Source organism: Mustelus asterias, chromosome 23, assembly GCF_964213995.1.
Source record: "Mustelus asterias chromosome 23, sMusAst1.hap1.1, whole genome shotgun sequence".
In the NCBI taxonomy this organism is placed as follows: domain Eukaryota; kingdom Metazoa; phylum Chordata; class Chondrichthyes; order Carcharhiniformes; family Triakidae; genus Mustelus; species Mustelus asterias.
The window spans coordinates 72,293,715-72,308,436 of record NC_135823.1 but is presented as its reverse complement, the minus strand read 5'-3'; positions in this window follow the sequence as shown (position 1 = coordinate 72,308,436).

The following is a 14,722-nucleotide window of genomic DNA, read 5'->3' as shown; positions in this document are numbered from 1 at the left end:
CCTTCTTTAAGATGCTCCGTAAATTCTAACTCTTGGAAAAGACTTTGGTCACCTGTCCCTTTCTCAATTTTAGTTTGACTTTGCTGCTGTGAAATGCCATGGAAGATGTTATGTTAAAAACACATTAAAAAGTTTATTTATTAGTCACAAGTAGGCTTATATTAACACTGCAATGAAGTTACTGTGAAAATCCCCTAGTTGCCACACTCTGGCGCCTGTTTAGGTACACTGAGGGGGAATTTAGTATGGCCAATGCACTTATATCTGTGCAGCTTGTTATTCTTGCGTGATCATATTGTGTGTTCCAAATCAGGAAAGGAGTGATGGGAGTTTTGCCAGAGTTCTCCGGAAAGCCTGCTGTTAGTGTCGCTATTGGAAATGACCCATGAAGAACTTTCTCAGAAGACTAAGGAAATTTGGCATGTCAGCTACGACTCTCGGAGGGAGGTGTTGACCCGTTAGAGAAAATCTCCATTACAAGAGAGGAAGTGTTAGGTTTTTTAGGGAACATTAAAACTGACAAAGCCCCAGGGCCTGATGGCATCTATCCTCGACTGCTCAGGGAGACGAGAGATGAAATTGCTGGGCCTCTGACGGAAATCTTTGTCGCTTCTTTGGACACGGGTGAGGTCCCTGAGGATTGGAGGATAGCGAATGTGGTCCCGTTGTTTAAGAAGGGTAGCAGGGATAACCCAGGAAATTATAGGCCGGTGAGCTTGACGTCAGTGGTAGGGAAGTTGTTGGAGAGGATTCTTAGAGACAGGATGTATGTGCATTTAGAACAGAACAATCTCATTAGTGACAGACAGCATGGTTTTGTAAGAGAGAGGTCGTGCCTTACAAATTTGGTGGAGTTTTTTGAGGAAGTGACAAAAACGGTTGATGAAGGAAGGGCCGTGGATGTCGTCTATATGGATTTCAGTAAGGCATTTGGCAAAGTCCCACATGGCAGGTTGGTTAAGAAGGTTAAGGCTCATGGGATACAAGGAGAAGTGGCTAGATGGGTGGAGAACTGGCTTGGCCATAGGAGACAGAGGGTAGTGGTCGAAGGGTCTTTTTCCGGCTGGAGGTCTGCGACCAGTGGTGTTCCGCAGGGCTCTGTACTGGGACCTCTGCTATTTGTGATATATATAAATGATTTGGAAGAAGGTGTAGCTGGTGTAATCAGCAAGTTTGCGGATGACACGAAGATGGCTGGACTTGCGGATAGCGAAGAGCATTGTCGGGCAATACAGCAGGATATAGATAGGCTGGAAAATTGGGCGGAGAGGTGGCAGATGGAGTTTAATCCGGATAAATGCGAAGTGATGCATTTTGGAAGAAATAATGTAGGGAGGAGTTATACAATAAATGGCAGAGTCATCAGGAGTATAGAAACACAGAGGGACCTAGGTGTGCAAGTCCACAAATCCTTGAACGTGGCAACACAGGTGGAGAAGGTGGCGAAGAAGGCATATGGTATGCTTGCCTTTATAGGACGGGGTATAGAGTATAAAAGCTGGAGTCTGATGATGCAGCTGTATAGAACGCTGGTTAGGCCACATTTGGAGTACTGCGTCCAGTTCTGGTCGCCGCACTACCAGAAGGACGTGGAGGTGTTAGGGAGAGTGCAGAGAAGGTTTACCAGGATGTTGCCTGGTATGGAGGGTCTTAGCTATGAGGAGAGATTGGGTAGACTGGGGTTGTTCTCCTTGGAAAGACGGAGAATGAGGGGAGATCTAATAGGGGTGTACAAGATTATGAAGGGTATAGATAGGGTGAACAGTGGGAAGCTTTTTCCCAGGTCGGAGGTGACGATCACGAGGGGGCACGGGCTGAAGGTGAGAGGGGCGAAGTATAACTCAGATATCAGAGGGACGTTTTTTACACAGAGGGTGGTGGGGGCCTGGAATGCGCTGCCAAGTAGGGTGGTGGAGGCAGGCACGCTGGCATCGTTTAAGACTTACCTGGATAGTCACATGAGCAGCCTGGGAATGGAGGGATACAAACGATTGGTCTAGTTGGACCAAGGAGCGACACAGGCTTGGAGGGCCGAAGGGCCTGTTTCCTGTGCTGTGCTGTTCTTTGTTCTTTGTTCTCACCAACTTTTACAGATGCACCATAGAAAGCATTCTTTCTGGTTGTATCACAGCTGGGATGGCTCCTGCTCTGCCCAAGACCACAAGAATCTACAAAAGGTCATGAATGTGGCCCAATCCATCACACAAACCAGCCTCCCATCCATTGACTCTGTCTACACTTCCCGCTGCCTCGGCAAAGCAGCCAGCATAATTAAGGACCCCACGCACCCCGGACATTCTCTCTTCCACCTTCTTCCGTCAGGAAAAAGATACAAAAGTCTGAGGTCACGTACCAACCGACTCAAGAACAGCTTCTTCGCTGCTGCTGTCAGACTTTTGAATGGACTTACCTTGCATTAAGTTGATCTTTCTCTGCACCCTAGCTATGACTGTAACACTACATTCTGCACTCTCTCCTTTCCTTCTCCAGGAATGGTGTGCTTTGTCTGTATAGCGCGCACGAAACAATGCTTTTCACTGTATACTAATATATGTGACAATAATAAATCAAATCAAATCAAATCAAAAAGAACAGAAAGCAGGTGTAGCAACAACAGCTAGAGGCAACACTTTCACTATCTGGATGTTTCAATTCATCAAATCTTCATTTTGTCTCCTCAAAATCTCTAGTTCTACATAAGAACCTTGCTCCTAAACCTGGACCTCGATATCAATGCATTATTCTGATCCTCACTGCCATAGCAAATACAAAACCCACCAAACTGTCCCTACATTAAATGTCCCAGTAATTTAATACAACAGCACCATTTGCTTCCGTCACCATGCACGTTACACAAGCTTCTTTCTGTCCAATTTTAACATGATGGCACAGGATCTGAGATGTTGACGATGCTATGAAACATTTTGAGTCCTTGAGGATGAAGGTGACTCTTTTCTCAGAGCCCCCAGGTCACTGGAATTTAGGAGAATGAGACGTGATCTCATTGAAACCTAGAGGATTTTTAAGGGGCTCGACAGAGTCAATGCTGAGAGGATGTTTCCCTCATGGGAGAGTCTCGGACCAGAGGGCAGAGTCTCAGAATAAAGGGGCACCAATTTAAGACTGAGATGAGGAGGAATTTCTTCTCTCAGAGGGTTGTGAGTCTTTGGAACTCCTTGACCCAGAGAGCTGTGGGAGCAGAGTCCTTGTGTATATTTAACACTGAGATAGATTTTTGACGTTTCGAGTCCAGATGACCCTTTGTCAAAGCTTTAACAAAGGGTCATCTGGACTCGAAACGTCAGCTCTTTTCTCTCCTTACAGATGCTGCCAGACCCGCTGAGATTTTCCAGCGTTTTCTCTTTTTGTTTCAGATTCCAGCATCTGCAGTAATTTATTTTTATTATGAGATAGATTTTTGATCAGTAAGGAAATCAAGAGTTATGGGGAAAGGGCAGGAAAGTGGACCTGAGGAATTTTGGATCTGCCATGATCCTATTGAATGGTGGAGCAGGCTCGAGAGGCTGAATGGCCTATTCCTGTTCCTAGTTCTTACGGTCTGATGGTTATGATAAGACCTGCAGGAGCACAAATCTCACTGATTCTGAAAGATCATTATTGCCCCAAGAAAATGTCAACCAAGTACCCTTTTAGTTGCCCCAAGACCCTGCCTTGTATTCCTTGCAATCACATTGTCTCTGACCTCTCCAGATTTGAAAGACTTCAATCTTCCACATCGGGCTGTCTGACCCATGAAGTGAGGGCTTTTCCAGATGCTTCTATCGTTACAGGTTGTCCTGCAATGGGTTGGTACAGGTGCTGCTGGGAAAGGACAAATCTCTCTGCTTTGATAAGATTGTTCTCCTTATGTCCACATATTTAAGACCATCACCAATCTCCTCTACATTCTACTGTTGACATGATTTATACATTGAAGGTCGAAAGAGAGAACTTGCATTTCTATAGCACATCTGATGATCTCAGTGCTTCTCAAGGGGCCTGACAGGCACCTAAAATACTCTTTGAATGCAGGAAATGCAACAGGTTAACTTGGGCAGAGCAAAGTGCCACAAACAGTGGTGAGATAATGAGCAGATCATCTGTCTTAGTGATGTCGGTTAAATGAATAAATATTGACGAGGGAACAAGAAGATTTCCCGCTCTTTGAATTGTGCCATGGGATCTTTTCTGTCTCCTTGTTACTGCAGACAGGGCCTCAATTTTTAATATCTCATCTGAGTGCCCCGGACAGTGCAGCACTCCCTCAGCAACGTGCCGGAGTGTCAGTCTGGAGTTTGTCTCATGTTTGTGGAGTGGAACTTGAACCACATGTCACATCTGCAATTCTGACTCCCTTATCCCCTGTACCTCAGTGTGTCAGTTCATCACATCCATTATCAGTGTCTGGGCTCCATACAGTAAATGGCAGACTGAGTGAGTGAGTGGATCTGAGCGATAAAAATAGAAACAAAAAAGGCTTGTAACTTTGACAGGGACATAAAATGAGTGATATTGGATTGACCAATTTTACTTTCCATCAGAGTCCCTTGTCCTGAATCATTACACGCAAAGGCTGCAGCGCCTGGACTGGGAATCCTGTCATTATTACCGTGTGCGGGATTTTTAATAAAATCATTTGAATTAAGGTGGTGACTTTAGAGGCATTTGTTTGGAAGTAAAATGTTTCTCTAGTTTGTGATCTTTACACTTACCTGTTAAAAGGAGAGATGAACGGTCCACACACTGAGTTTGAATACAGGTGCAGTTTATATCCAAATGATTTAAAATAGACCCGACTCTGACCTGAATGGAAACATGCTGCTTTGACCCAGCTTTCTGTGGGCAGCACATTCGCGATATCTGCACCACTTCATGTGGATGTGTGAAGCAAAAGACTTAGCTGAGTTCAATGGAATGTCAGTAACTGAGACACTGTCAGCCTGTGTTTGATGTTGTTATATAGGGCACACACCAGTCGCAAACTGGAATAAGATGGTTAGAGATTCGCAGGAAATATTTCTCCAAACGCGCACACATTAAAAAGTATGAGTGTGAAAACTATAGAGAGGGTTTTGCATTTATAGGGCTAATTACATGAGCCATTATTGATGAAATTCACAAATTGAAGCAGGAATTAGTGATCATACACACTCTCAGAGAAACAGTTAATGTGGGCTGTGGTAAAATCTATGATGTCCGAACTCTGTACATTAAATTTCCAAAATCCTTCATGAGCATTTAATTAAATATGCGTTCTTATTTCTTTGCTTCTAGTGTTTCGGTCTGATTTGCTTTCTCCTGGCACATCTCTGCAAGTCTGTCTACCTGACAATGTCTCCAAGGAAATATCTTCACAAGACCTGGAGCCAGGTGGCAAACTATACCATCTGCTACAAGGTACCTTCAGCGACTGCGCAGCATCGGGACAGATGGAGTAACAGTAAAGGCCATTTGCAGTTTGCAACTTAGCTCCACCGTGTTGGGAGCGTGCTTCAGTGCTGTTTTGTGAAGTAGCCCAGGGAGCTATCAAACACTCAGCAATCTCATGCAGCAACCCCTCCACTTCACCACTTACTAAATGTGAAGATCGATACTCCTTTTCCTGCAGGTTCATCCTTACAGCATGAGGTCTCTTGTCTTTAATTTTAGCCTCATACAATCCAGCTCTGTCTCCCAATTCCAGTTGGGCAATCGCTCACAATGGGATCATGTGCTTCTTTAGCCTTTGATAATAATGTAAGGACCCCCAGCCCCCCGTCTCCTCCCCCACTGACCCCAGCCCCATTCTGATCATTTTTAATTGTCTGTATCTCTTTAAGTTGCACTTCCTTGTGTCTGTCCCTGCCACTCTCTGCTCCCTGCTCACATCCACATGAACTGATGCACATATTAACAGCACGCTGCCCACAGAAAGCTGGGTGAAAACAGCATGTTTCCATTCAGGTCAGGGTCAGATCTATTTGAAATCATTTGGGTCTAAACTGCACCCGTATTGAAAATCTGGGCCATGTCTCACAATGAAGATATTTAGCAATGGCTGGACGCTTCTTGGGAATCTCAGTCCAAGAGTTAGGAAGCAGCTGTTCCTCTTTAGGTATACAGGCCCGAGTTTCCCGCGGGAGGATTCGAGAAAATTACACTAAGCAGACATAAGCCTTGCTATTTTCCTTCTGCATTGAACACAGATGATGAGAGCAGTAATATTGGCACTGTGTAAGAACTGACTCACTGAGCACTGGAGGGGCTGATAGAATCAGAAACCTGATTTCTTATTTTGTTGCTGAAAGAATTTCTGGATTTTCTATCTCTTTCCATGTGTTTTTTTCTCTGGCAGGTGTTTAAGTTAATGCTCTGCTTTCATCATGGTCTGCAATTCTCCACTTCTCTCTCTCCTACTTGGCCAATCTCCTCTCCAGTGGGATTCTGTTTCTCTGCCTTTTTCCCACTCTTTGGGTGACAATTTATTTTGTCACCTTATTATAAAAAGGATATTATTAAACTAGAAAGAGCGCAGAAAAGATTTACTAGGATGCTACCGGGACTTGATGGATTGAGTTATAAGGAGAGGCTGGATAGACTGGGACTTTTTTCTCTGGAGCGTAGGAGGCTGAGGGGTGATCTTATAGAGGTCTATAAAACAATGAGGGGCACAGATCAGCTAGATAGTCAATATCTTTTCCCAAAGGCAGGGGAGTCTAAAACTAGAGGGCATAGGTTTAAGGTGAGAGGGGAGAGATACAAAAGTGTCCAGAGGAGCAATGTTTTTCACACAGAGGGTGGTGAGTGTCTGGAACAAGCTGCCAGAGGTAGTAGTATAGGTGGGTACAATTTTATCTTTTAAAAAGCATTTAGATAGTTACATGGGCGTGATGGGTATAGAAGGATATGGGCCAAACGCGGGCAATTGGGATTAGCTTAGGGCTTTTAAAAAAAAAGGGTGGCATGGACAAGTTGGGTCAAAGGGCCTGTTTCCATGCTGTAAACCTCTATGACTCTATATAAAAAAAGATAGAATTTGTTCTTCCCTATCTTTGTCTTACTGGTTCACATGCCAGTTACCTTGGTGCTGCCTCATGTGTTTCTTTTCCATCACGGGGTGAAGATTGGAAATCCATGATCCGCTGAACTCTTGTCCCAGTTGTAGGAAGTGATTTGGTGGATGCTGCACCATATTGCTGATGGAAGAATGAAACTTCAATAGAACATAGAACATAGAAAGCCACAGCACAAACAGGCCCTTCGGCCCACAAGTTGCGCCGATCACATCCCCACCTCTAGGCCTATCTATAGCCCTCAATCCCATTAAATCCCATGTACTCATCCAGAAGTCTCTTAAAAGACCCCAACGAGTTTGCCTCCACCACCACCGACGTCAGCCGATTCCACTCACCCACCACCCTCTGAGTGAAAAACTTACCCCTGACATCTCCTCTGTACCTACCCCCCAGCACCTTAAACCTGTGTCCTCTCGTAGCAACCATTTCAGCCCTTGGAAATAGCCTCTGAGAGTCTACCCTATCCAGACCTCTCAACATCTTGTAAACCTCTATCAGGTCACCTCTCATCCTTCGTCTCTCCAGGGAGAAGAGACCAAGCTCCCTCAACCTATCCTCATAAGGCATGCCCCCCAATCCAGGCAACATCCTTGTAAATCTCCTCTGCACCCTTTCAATGGCTTCAACATCTTTCCTGTAATGAGGTGACCAGAACTGCGCGCAGTACTCCAAGTGGGGTCTAACCAGGGTCCTATAAAGCTGCAGCATTATCTCCCGACTCCTAAACTCAATCCCTCGATTAATGAAGGCCAGTACGCCGTACGCCTTCTTGACCGCATCCTCCACCTGCGAGGCCGATTTAAGAGTCCTATGGACCCGGACCCCAAGGTCCTTCTGATCCTCTACACTGCTAAGAATGGTACCCTTCATATTATACTGCTGCTTCATCCCATTGGATCTGCCAAAATGGATCACCACACACTTATCCGGGTTGAAGTCCATCTGCCACTTCTCCGCCCAGTCTTGCATTCTATCTATGTCTCGCTGCAACTTCTGACATCCCTCCAAACTATCCACAACACCACCTACCTTGGTGTCGTCAGCAAACTTACCAACCCATCCCTCCACTTCCTCATCCAGGTCATTTATGAAAATGACAAACAGCAAGGGTCCCAGAACAGATCCCTGGGGCACTCCACTGGTCACTGACCTCCATGCAGAGAAAGACCCCTCCACAGCCACTCTCTGCCTTCTGCAGGCAAGCCAGTTCTGGATCCACAAGGCAACAGCCCCTTGGATCCCATGCCCTCTCACTTGCTCAAGAAGTCTTGCATGGGGGACCTTATCGAACGCCTTGCTGAAGTCCATATAGACCACATCCACCGCTCTTCCTTCGTCAATGTGTTTGGTCACATTTTCAAAGAACTCAACCAGGCTCGTAAGGCACGACCTGCCCTTGACAAAGCCGTGCTGACTACTTTTGATCATACTAAACTTCTCTAGATGATCATAAATCCTGTCTCTCAGGATCCTCTCCATCAACTTACCAACCACTGAGGTTAGACTCACCGGTCGGTAATTTCCCGGGCTGTCCCTGTTCCCTTTCTTGAATATAGGGACCACATCTGCAATCCTCCAATCCTCCGGAATCTCTCCCGTCTCCATCGACGATGCAAAGATCATCGCCAAAGGCTCCGCAATCTCCTCCCTCGCCTCCCACAGTAACCTGGGGTACATCCCATCCGGTCCCGGCGACTTACCAACCTTGATGCCATTCAATAGTTCCAACACATCCTCTTTCTTTATGTCCACATGCTCGATCCTTTCTGTCCACCGCAAACCAGCAGTACAACCACCCAGATCCCTTTCCACCGTGAATACCGAGGTAAAGTATTCATTAAGCAGCTCCGCCATTTCTAACGGTTCCGCACAAACTTTTCTCCCTTCACCTTTTAAGGGTCCTATGCCTTCACATCTCATCCTTTTACTCTTGACATATTTGTAGAAAGCCTTGGGATTCTCCTTAATCTTACCCGCCAAGGCCTTCTCATGACCCCTTCTCGCTCTCCTAATTTCCTTCTTAAGCTCCTTCCTACATCCCGTATACTCCTCTAAATCCTTAACACCTCCTAGCTCTCTGAACCTTCTGTACGCCTCTCTTTTCTTATTCACCAGGTTCATCACAACCTTCGTGCACCACGGTTCCCGTACCCTACCAACACCCCCCTGTCTCATCGGAACGTTGTCATGCAGAGCTCCAGACAAACATTCCTTGAAAATCCTCCACTTTCCTTCGGTACTTTTCCCCAAGAATGCCTCCTTCCAATTTACCCGTCTAATTTCCTCCCTGATGACACTGTATTTCCCTTTACTCCAGAGAAACACTTTCCTAGCCTGCCTGATCCTATCTCTTTCCAATGCTATCGTGAAGGAGATAGAATTATGATCGCTATCCCCAAGATGCTCACCCACCGAGAGATCCTCCACCTGTCCAGGTTCATTAGCCAGCACCAGATCAAGTACAGCCTCTCCTCTAGTAGGCTTATCCACATACTGTGTCAGGAAACTCTCCTGGACACACCTAACAAACTCCTCTCCATCCAAACCCCTAGCCCTAGGGATATTCCAATCTATATTTGGGAAATTAAAATCTCCCATCATGACAACTCTGTTATTCCTACATCTCTCCAGGATCTGTTTCCCCATCTGCTCCTCAACATCTCTGTTACTATTGGGCGGCCTATAGAAAACACCCAGCAACGTTACCGACCCCTTCCTGTTCCTAACCTCCACCCACAGAGACTCCGTAGTCAATCCCTCCACGGCGTCCACCTTCTCTACAGCCGTGACACTATCCCTGATCAACAGTGCCACTCCCCCCCCTCTCTTGCCTCCCTCCCTGTCCTTCCTGAAACATCTAAAACCCGGCACCTGAAGCACCCAGTCCTGTCCCTGAGACATCCAAGTCTCCGTAATGGCCACCACATCACAATTCGAAGCAGCAATCCACGCTCTAAGCTCATCCACTTTATTCACTACACTCCTGGCATTAAAATAGACACATCTCAGACCTTCAGCCTGAGCACTTCCCTTCTCCATCACTCGTCTAACCTCCCTCTTACCCTGTTTACATTCCTTATCTATTTGCGAGCTAACCTCCTCGCTCTCAGTCCCCTCATTTCGATTCCCTCCCCCCAACCTTTCTAGTTTCAATGTGCAATAATCAGCTCCCTATTAAAATACAGCACAAACTGGCCATAAGAAACTTTAGCAATACTCAGCTGAGTTGAAAGGTTAGAACAAAGTGTCAAAGCGGCACGGTGGCACAGTGGGGCAGGTGGCACAGCGGGAATGTGGCACAGCGGCACAGTGATTAGCACTGCTGCCTCACAGCGCCAGGGACCCGGGTTTGATTTCGGCCTCGGGTAATTGCCTGTGTGGAGTTTGCACATTCTCCCCGTGTCTGCGTGGGTTTCCTCCGGGTGCTCCGGTTTCCTCCCACAGTTCGAAGATGTGTGGGATAGGTGGATTGGCCATGCTAAATTGCTCCTCAGTGTCGGGAGGATTAGCAGGGTAAATATGTGGGGTTATGGGGATAGGGCCTGGGTGGGATTGTTGTCAGTACAGACTCGATGGGCCGAATGGTCTCTTTCTGCACTGTAGGGATTGAATGATTCTATTCTAATCTACTCAAAATAATCAGCCTGAAGTAACATTCATTCTCAAAAGATGAAAGAATGATGCACAAGAAAGGTTGTTACTTTAAAGTTCTAATTATTTTTAATTGTTACAAAATGCTGAGCAATTTAATGTCATATTATGCAAAATTTGTATGCTCCATACAAGGCTTTTGTAAATCCACATTACAGTAACTGATACCATTGTGTATCGGAGTGTGCCTTTCTGTGTGTGTGTACACACTGTACCAAACTTCCATAGCTAACCTAGTTAACCTACCACAAATATACAAGAGGATGGAGACACAAACCTTATTGCAATGAAATCCTTACGGAGATTATTCAAGTTAGGATGGACTAAATCTTTATTTGGGAGGCACTATTTTTGACCTGTTTAATAGATGATGTTCTGTCTTGAAGTTCATCCCCTGAGGAGCAGTCAGTGGGATGTTCCGAGTGGCACTGTCAGTGAATTCCTCTGTAATTGTCGAACAAGGAGCGCTTAAACATTTTCAGCGAAGTGATGCAGCTCTCATTCTTAGAACTGTAAACAAAATGATTCCTTCGACAATTAGAGAAGAAACCTTTACACCTTTTCTTTTATATATAGTTTACTGAACTTTTGAGTTTAAACTCATCGCGATTGAGAATAGAATATTTCTCCCTTTTTGGGCATTGTCAGAATTGACTATTCACCAATTAATTAGAGCACAAAAAGCGAAATAAAGCTGTCTACTCTGCCCAAACAATAGTCCTCCATCACAATAGCAGAACAATGGCCTTCCACTGCAATGATGTGACAATGTTCCAACTGACCAACCTGGCAGCCTTGAAATGAACATGTCAACTGATGTGCATATGAACATGGGAACACGCGTGTAGAATTAGAAGCATTGTGCGTGTGTGTGTTATGCACGCATGTTGTGGGGATGAGTTTAAATTACCCAAAGTCATCAAAATAGACGCCTGTAGCGAGCAATGAGTGATTTAATTCCATCAGTACAGGTTGCATTCTAATTCAGGGGTCCAAGCAGAAAGTGTGCTGACATACAGCACCCTCAGGAATGAAAGGTTTTACCATTTTTGAGCCATAGCCACTCCTATTGTTGAAAATAAATCATTTTGGACACATGACCACGAGAGTGAAAAGAAATGAAAAGAGACTCAGGCCGGATTCTCCCGAAAACATTCCAAGTCCCCAATGCGCGTGAAAATGGGAATGACTCCCGCTGATTTCTTGGTGTGATTTCCAGAATGAATCTCCAACACTCTGTCACAGATTGCCCGAGCGGGATTCCCTCTGAAAATCAGGAGGCGGAACCTATTCCCGCTGGAGAGGCCGGCAGCATCGCGCTGAGCGAGCACTGCGCATGCGCCAATCTGTCAGCACAGAGATCAGCGCACGCTCAACGGCCCCTCATTGCTGGCCTCCCAATCAATGGCCAGCCCAATCACTGGCCAGCCCAATCGCTGGCCAGCCCCACAACTCCCCATCGCTGGTCTTGCTGACCACCCATCCCCCCAATCGCTGGCCTGCCAGACCTCACCGGGCCAGCCCCTTTGACCCTGCACCACCCCCAATCCCTCAGCCAGCCCCGATCTCTCTGACCGTCCCCATGCGGCCAGCCCCAGTCTCCCAATTCCCCCACCCCCGGCAGCTCCAACCCCCGTGACAGTCCTGAATCACCCCCCCTCCCCCCAGCGGGATGGCCAGCCCCTTCACTGTCCTTCCTCCCTCTGCTGTGATCCTGAATGCAGAGTGGCAGCAGGACCCCCCACATTCATACCCTCAATAGGCCCCGCCCCAATAGTCCCGCCTGCTTGGCATTACCAGATGCCAGGTGGGCAGTGACAACGTGCCCCTTGGACAGTGCCAGTTTCCCCCTTGGGCAGTTTCAGGGTGCCAGGCTGGTACTGCCAGGCTGGCACAGTCCAAGGATGCACCCCCTTACCCTCAACCTCCTTGGGGGGGCCTCAATGGCCTCTGATCCCTGCAGCGGCCAGCCACCTGTTTTCCATTAGTAGGGAGCAGTTGTAAACTCTGCTGGAGTGAACCACTCCTGGCGGCGGGCGGCAGGGGGAGATGCCAGTAGGCCCGGAGACTTCAATCCCAGCCCACAAATGACATGGAAACGCTCATTTCCATATTATAATCAGCTCCACACCAATTTCATCTATCATCAAGGAAGAAATAACAAGACATCAGGATATAAATTGTCCCATTGGGAAGACGCAGCATGGGTTCATGAAGGGAAGGTCATGTTTGACTAATTTGGTGGAATTCTTTGAGAACATTACATGTGCAGTGGACAATGGGGAACCTGTGGATGTGGTGTATCTGGATTTCCAAAAGGTATTTGACAAGGTGCCGCACCAAAGACTGCTACATAAGATAAAGGTGCACAGTGTTACGGGTAATGTATTAGCATGGATAGAGGATAGGGAAACTATTCGAGAAACTTCTGAAGGAGAGAATCTATCTCCACTTGGAGAGGCAAAGCTTGAACAGGGATAGTCAGCATAGCTTCGTCAGAGGGAGCTCATACCTAACAGATTTGATTGAATTTTTTGAGTTGACCAGGTGTGGAGATGAGGGTAGTGCAGTCAATGTAGTTTATCTGGACTCCAGCAAAGCCTTTGACAAGGGAGACTTGTAAAGAAGGTAAATTCACATGGGACACAGGGTAGTTTGATAAAGTGGATTCAAAATTGGCTCAGTTGTAGGAGACAGAGGATGATAAGAACATAAGAACTAGGAGCAGGAGTAGGTCATCTGGCCCCTCGAGCCTGCTCCGCCGTTTAATAAGATCATGGCTGATCTTTTTGTGGACCCAGCTCCACTTACCCGCCGGCTCACCATAACCCTTAGTTCCTTTACTGTTCAAAAATTTATCTATCTTTGCCCTAAAAACATTCATTGAGTTAGCCTCAACTGCTTCACTGGGCAGGGAATTCCACAGATTCACAACACTTTGTGTGAAGAAGTTCCTCCTCAACTCAGTCCTAAATCTGCTTCCCCTTATTTTGAGGCTGTGCCCCCTAGTTCTAGTTTCACCCGCCAGTGGAAACAACTTCCCTGCTTCTATCTTATCGATTCCCTTCATAATCTTATATGTTTCTATACGATCTCCCCTCAGTCCTCTGAATTCCAATGAGTATAGCTCCAGTCGACTCAGTCTCTCCTCATAAGCCAACCCTCTCAACTCCGGAATCAACCTAGTGAATCTCCTCTTCACCCCCTCCACTGCCAGTATATCCTTTCTCAAGTAAGGAGACCAAAACTGTACACAGTACTCCAGGTGTGGCCTCACCAGCACCTTATACAGCTGCAACATAATCTCGCTGTTTTTAAACTCCATCCATCTCGCAATGAAGGACAAAATTCCATTTACCTTCTTAATTACCTGCTGCATCTGCAGACCAACTCCTTGAGATTCCTGCACAAGGACACCCAGGTCCCTCTGCACAGCAGCATGCTGCAATTTTTTACCATTTAAATAATAGTCCCTTTTGCTGTTATTCCTACCAAAATGGATGACCTCACATTTACCAACATTGTACTCCATCTGCCAGACCCTCGCCCACTCACTTAGACTATCTATATCCTTTTGCAGACTTTCAGCATCCTCTGCACACTTTGCTCTTCCACCCATCTTAGTGTCATCTGCGAATTTTGACACACTACACTTGGTCCCCAACTCCAAATCATCTATGTAAATCGTAAACAATTGCGGTCCCAACACTGATCCCTGAGGCACACCCACTAGTCACTGATCGCCAACCAGAAAAACACCCATTTACCCCCACTCTTTGCTTTCTGTTAGTTAACCAATCCTCTATCCATGCTAATACATTACCCATAACACCGTGCACCTTTATCTTATGCAGCAGTCTTTGGTGCGGCACCTTGTCAAATGTGTTCTGGAAATCCAGATACACCACATCCACAGGTTCCCCATTGTCAACTGCGCATGTAATGTTCTCAAAGAATTCCACCAAATTAGTCAAACATGACCTGCCCTTCATGAACCCATGCTGCGTCTTACCAAT